The sequence below is a fragment of the Dipteris shenzhenensis genome, unplaced genomic scaffold (genome assembly GCF_047967505.1).
Source record: "Dipteris shenzhenensis isolate YYH24624 ecotype China unplaced genomic scaffold, Dip_SZ_1.0 scaf0413, whole genome shotgun sequence".
NCBI lineage: Eukaryota > Viridiplantae > Streptophyta > Polypodiopsida > Gleicheniales > Dipteridaceae > Dipteris > Dipteris shenzhenensis.
In genome coordinates, this window is record NW_028239719.1 from 50,001 (window position 1) to 56,467 (window position 6,467).

General features: G+C 44.5%; 1 non-coding gene across 1 annotated transcript; it reads right to left on the minus strand.

The window, feature by feature from the left end:
* Nucleotides 1–3,632: 3,632 nt before the first annotated feature.
* TRNAP-GGG (transfer RNA proline (anticodon GGG)) lies at nucleotides 3,633–3,706 on the minus strand. Its single transcript has one exon. It is a non-coding gene; the product is annotated as a tRNA-Pro (tRNA).
* Between the last annotated feature and the right edge of the window lie 2,761 nt (nucleotides 3,707–6,467).

Consider the following 6,467-nt stretch of genomic DNA (forward strand, 5'->3'; position numbering starts at 1 on the left):
CTCTTAGGAGACAAGAGAAACGAAGGCAGTTAGCAGTAGAATAATACCAATCATCAATCCGAATGAATAAGAAGATACTCTCCCGCCCTCCCCATATCTTGCGCTTTCTCCACCTATGGAACTCAAAATACCGGTGCCATTAATAATTCCGTCAATTACCCATTGGTCGAAAAGAAGAGTTAACTCACCCAGGAATCGAATACCTCTCACTAGAAGGATATCGTAGTAATGATCGATGTAACCCCGGTTGTGTGACCAGTCCCCAATGAGACGGTTAAATGAACCCATAGATTGTTTGGCAAAAGGATCAATATCACCGCAAGGTTGTGTGTGAGAGGATATCGGTCCATAAATCACGTAGGAGATAGATATTCCGGCTAGTGATAGACCAACCGAACCTGCTGAATCTATTAGCAATTGTACCAAATTTTCGGGATTGTTGTTGTCCTCTGAAAAGCCTGCAAGGGGAGTTAACCACTCGGATAGCAAATCGGGACCAGTTTCTCCTCCAGCGAGATTGACTCCTATTGATCCAACCAACGAAGTTGGTATCGACAGTACTACTGAAGGCAATACCATCGAAACGTCTGATTCCTTAGGATATAGAGACTCAGAACGAATATTGGACTCTGCAGAAACTTTTCTATCGACTGAATCTTCCCCGTCATAACCTCCTGCTGAATCGACTCCTTCGTCTCGCGGGGGTGGAGGAACATCATACCCATCTCCACTCGTTGCTATCGTTTTGGTGTTACTCCGAATGACACTATTCATAGAGGAATGGGATGAATTGGTACCGCCACCGGCGCGTAGATTCCCCTCAAACGTGAGGAGATAGATGCGGAACATGTAGAAAGCAGTTGGAACTGCTGTGAATGAGGCTATACATCCGGGGGGAAAGGAACGTAGCCAACTCTTTGCAATAATTTCATCTTTGGACCGGAAACGAGCTAGAGGTGGTATACCACAGAGAGAGAGAGTACCTGAAAGAAAAGTGATTCCAGTAATTGGCATATATTTTCGCGAACCACCCGTGGGAGACATATTTTGACTTCTATTGGGAGAGTATCCGACAACCCTTTCCATCGAATGAATTACTGAACCGGATCCGGGAAATAGCAAAGCTTTGGGATGGGCATGTGTAATGAGGTGAAACAACGAAGGTTTATAAGCACCGAGACCTAGAGCCAGCATCATGTAGCCCAATTGAGACATAGTAGAATAAGCTAAACCTTTCTTGATATCCTTCTGGGCAAGAGCTATCGTCGCTCCCAGTAGAGCCGTTATTCCGCCTATCCAGGAGATAACATTCATGCTTAGAGGTAAGGTTTCAAACAATTCAAGCATTCGAGCTACAAAAAAAATTCCCGCAGCTACCATAGTAGCGGCGTGTATAAGAGCCGAAATAGGTGTGGGTCCTTCCGTTGCATCGGGCAACCATACGTGGAGTGGGGATTGTGCAGATTTAGATACCGGACCCAAAAATGGTAGAGGAGCACATGTATTGGCAAGGGAGGAGCCGGCGCTGTTGTTATCAATCAACTCACTAAATCAATCACACGATTCGCGGATCTCGAAACTACCAGTTATCCAATACGTACCTAATATACCCAATAATAATCCGAAATCTCCTGTACGATTAGTTGCAAAAGCTTTTTGGCAGGCATTAGCAGCACTTGGTCGTGCGAACCAAAAACCTATCGGCGAGTAAGAGCACATCCCTACTAATTCCCGAAAAACATGAATCTGTATTGGATTGGGACTGAACACTAATCCTGACGTGGAGGCAGTGGAGAAACTTAAATAGACGGGAAACCTTACGTATCCCTAGTCGTGACGCATATGACTATCACTGTAAATCATAACCAAGACACCTATGGTGGTGACTGATATCGACGTAATGGAAGTAAGTGAATCAACTGAAAATCCTATCTTTGGAGAAATATCGTCGTTGGGAATCCATGACCATGAGTATTCAAAAGTGGAGCGACCAGTAACTTGTTGCCAGAATGTTGCGATAGAGACGGACATAGCTGCGGCTAATGAAAGAACACTGAGCATAGCACGTATACGACGAAGGCTCTTAGTGGCTTTTGGAAAAAGAAACGATGCCAATCCGATCAAACCAGAGGTTACGAATGGGCGTGAGGGGACAATCCAAGCACATTCATAAGATAATTCCATAAACATATTTAACCCGGGTTGGAACTCTTTCTGTCAATAGTTGTCAGATATATGGAGCGTCGAAGAATGGAATATATATGGACAGGTGAGATCACGCGTATCAAACCGAATAATCCATTTGTTTCTCGTTCTGGTGCGAGCCCGGCGTCGAGACTTGACAGGAATCAAATGTGTCGGAGATACTTATCTAGGTTCCATTTTTTGACCCCAAACCGATTGAGTTGTTTTGGGTTATTTTTCACACGACAAGACTATTACGGATAGACATGCAGCAATTGATACTGGAGGAAAACAACTCCGAGTAGAACCGGGGAGATTCTATGATGTTCGTCACTTCGCTCTGCTTGGGCACAACGCATCAGAGTCCAATACGGTAATGTCGATATATCGAGTTTCATTGGTTTGTCACGGATCCAAAATTGATCTCGGACATCCCCGGCTGAGTAACGCAACTGCTAGGGGGCGCGTCTTGCATCCCTGTTTCGAGAGGAAGAAAGTGATACGGAAGATCCATTCTAAGAAGAAGACGCGAAGGAAATCGGGATACAGACAGGATTTGGTTCGATCTGTAGTAGATCCCATTTGCTTAAATGGAAAGGAGTTGGTTGGTTAGCAAATTGTTATCATAAAGAAGTCAATGATTCTTGCTGGGATTCTTTTGCATAGAATGGAAACCCAGTTCCCCCAGTTGTTCCCCTTCTAATGATTCTACGCAATCACCCCCTCCCTCATTATATTGATTCTACTCGTACGTATCAACATACTCGTCGCATTCATTTCGATGATAAAACCGAATAGATAGATTTCATTATGGCAGTTCCAAAAAAACGTACTTCTAGGTCGCGGAGGAAGATTCGCAATCATATTTGGAAGACCCAAACTAATGAAGTAGCATCGAAAGCTTTTTCTCCAGCTAAATCCATTTTGACTGGACGGTCGAGAAGTTTTTACTATGTGACAAATGAAAAAATTTCTGAAACTGGTCAGTAGTACTCCCCGGTTGTAACAGGAATTGCCGTATCAATAGGACGTGGGGTCGGTCGGAATAGATAGTGAACTATTTGTTTGTTGGAACGGGGAAGACGAGATAAGTGATTGTCAGGGAACTTATTGATGAATTTGGATCCCTAGTAAGTAGTACGGGTACATGTTGATATTATTGCGTGACGGTACCGTGCGGTAAATAAAATCCAAATACTAACAGAGTTGTATCAATGAATGTTGGTAATAACCACGAGGGGGGGGGGGTTACGTGCATGAAGAAGGAGCCCAATCCCTCTCTTCCTTCCTATGATACAAGGGTCTCGATCACGATCATCGATTTATCTCTATCCCTACTACGAATGGGTATGGGTCGATAACACCCAAAGAGAATCGGGAGATAAATCTGCGTTCCCGGAACGGGAACGTCTTCTATTCCGTTTAAAATATGTTCCGACCTCGTTTATTCGGAATAGCAGGATTTGAACCTGCGACCTCCATCACCCCAAGATGGCACGCTACCGAGCTACGCCATATCCCGTTATTCCTATACAAGTATAGCGCCGTATACCTAATCAACTATAGACAGGGAAGGTCCCTTGTTGTGCGTGTGTACTCTCCCCCAGGAAGATTGACGATTCACCCGAAGATGTGATATCATTAATTACGATAAGTATAACGAGTAGCGAGCCGCTATGGTGAAATTGGTAGACACGCTGCTCTTAGGAAGCAGTGCTAGAGCATCTCGGTTCGAATCCGAGTAGCGGCATTTAATTTCAACCTGCAGGCGAGGGCTGTGTCTGATACAACCACTGGGAAAAGCAGTAGGAATAGGGAATTCTCCCCGTTTCGACGTTTAAGGGGTAAACCCGAAATCTCCTGGGAATAATGGGTGGGTGGTACATACTCTCCAAAATCTCACTAATTCACTGGATTCTCCTCATTACGATTCACACCGATATAGAGCACATATTCGCTCACATTTCTTTTCTTACGCTTCTTTCCGTCACTCTGTTTCACCGGATGGGGCTGGCTCGCAAGCTCAAGAGACTCATTAGTTTGAGCGTTGGAGGTATGACAATTGCTTTCATCTGTATAACGGGATTTACGACGATTCGTCGGATTCAACCCAAACATCTACCACCGAGCAATCTACATGAATCATCTATGTTTCTTTCACGGAGCTTCTCCCCAATGCATGTAATTATGAGAATTAGGAGTCGGAACGAATGGTCAGGTGCAGTCACGGCACCAGGTGCCATGTCGACCCATGGATTCGCAACTCTGGGTCTTCCTGAGGAAATGCAACAATCCACACCGCTAGTACCTGCTCTGCAACCTCATCGGTTAATGACGCATGTAAGTATGATGCCACTAAGCCATGTGACTTCGTTATGTGGATCTCCATCAGCAACATCTCCACCGATTGCCACCTATGACGCAGAACAATTTTCTATCCCCGGTCCAAATCAAGAATTTCCTACCTGGACCCCCTCTCCGGGAGTGGATATACACTGCTACGAGCAGGCAGGAAGTAATCCGAGAAACAGTTTTCATCGACTATCCTTGAATTCACGTAGGTGCCGATTGATCCACCAATTGGACCGATGGAGTTATCGAATCATCAGCTTAGGGTTTCCTCTACTGACTGTTGGTATTCTCTCTGGAGCAGTGTGGGCTAATGAAGCGTGGGGATCCTACTGGAGCCGGGACCCTAAGGAAACCTGGGCATTAGTGACTCGGCTGATATATGCTATTCATCTCCATACCAGAATAACTAGTGGTTGGCAGGGGGAAGGGCCTGCTATTGTAGCATCTACAGGATTCTTCATTGCTTGGATTTGTTTCTCAGGGGTTAATCCACCAGGAATCGGTTTACATAATCACGGGTGGCTTACTTAATAATTAGGTAGAAGACCGCTAATTCGATCGGGGGGAGAGATAACAAAAAATGTTACCTCGTCAGATGCTTGAAGTGTTACATGTAATCAATTCGTGATTTGAATCAGAGTCTGCATGAGGAATCGCGCTGTGGATTCCTCACCCAGACATTCATGCAATTACGTCGCCAGCGGCATGGATTCCCACTGCCTTCCCTTATAGGAATTAATACCAGAACCGCTTCCAAGAGTAATCCTCATTGAATAGATATGTTCGACTACCGATCCAAACGATACTGCGTTTTATTGCCCCTCTACTATCCCATAAAAGAGTACGGAACCAGGATAGATAGTATTTTGTGATTCCGTAGAGATGCAACCATGTCTGGATACAGACCGATACCGAGGATTGGTAAAGAGAGACAAATCGATATGAATATTTCCCGCGGTCCGGAATCAACTGAATATGGATCCGAATAGTTGGATATTCTGTATCCGTAGAATATTCGACGTAACATAGATAACAAATAAATGGGAGTTAATACTGTACCAATCGCTTCGACTACTACAACCGATAACTTAGATATAGATGAATAATGCTGATTAGTCACTATTCCTGGAAATACCATCAATTCCGATACAAACCCACTCATCCCGGGTAATGCAAGGGATGCCATTGAGAAGATACTAAACATAGTAAATATCCTGGGCATTGGGGTAGCCATCCCCCCTAATTGATCGAGATAAAGGGTACGTGTCCTATCGTAACAAGTCCCTGCAAGGTAAAATAGAGCGGCACCTATTAACCCATGGGAAATCATTTGTAACACAGCTCCATTAAGACCCGTATCTGTCACGGATCCAATTCCAATTGTTACAAAACCCATATGGGAAATTGATGAATACGCTATTCTCCTCTTAAGGTTACGCTGACCCGGCGGAATCAGGGATGCATAAACAATTTGGACTGATCCGAATAGCACCAACCACGAAGCAGGTATGGAATGAGCATGAGGTAATAATTCCATATTAATTCGAATCAATCCATACCCTCCCATTTTTAGTAATACCCCAGCCAGCAACATACATGTGCTGTAATGTGCTTCCCCATGAGTGTCTGGCAACCAAGTATGAAAAGGGAATATTGGCAGTTTCACGGCATACGCCACGAAGAATCCTAGATAAGAAAGCACTTCTAGTGATATAGGATGTGATCTGCTTGCCAAATCTCGGATATTGAAGGAGGGTTCCTGGGTCCCGTAGAAACCCATAGTTAGGGCTCCTATTAGGAGAAAGATAGAACCACCAGCTGTGTATAGAATAGACTTCGTGGCTGAGTATAGACGTCTCTTCCCACCCCACATACATAAAAGTAGGTAGATTGGGATTAATTCCAACTCCCACATAGGAGAGGAAAGCGAA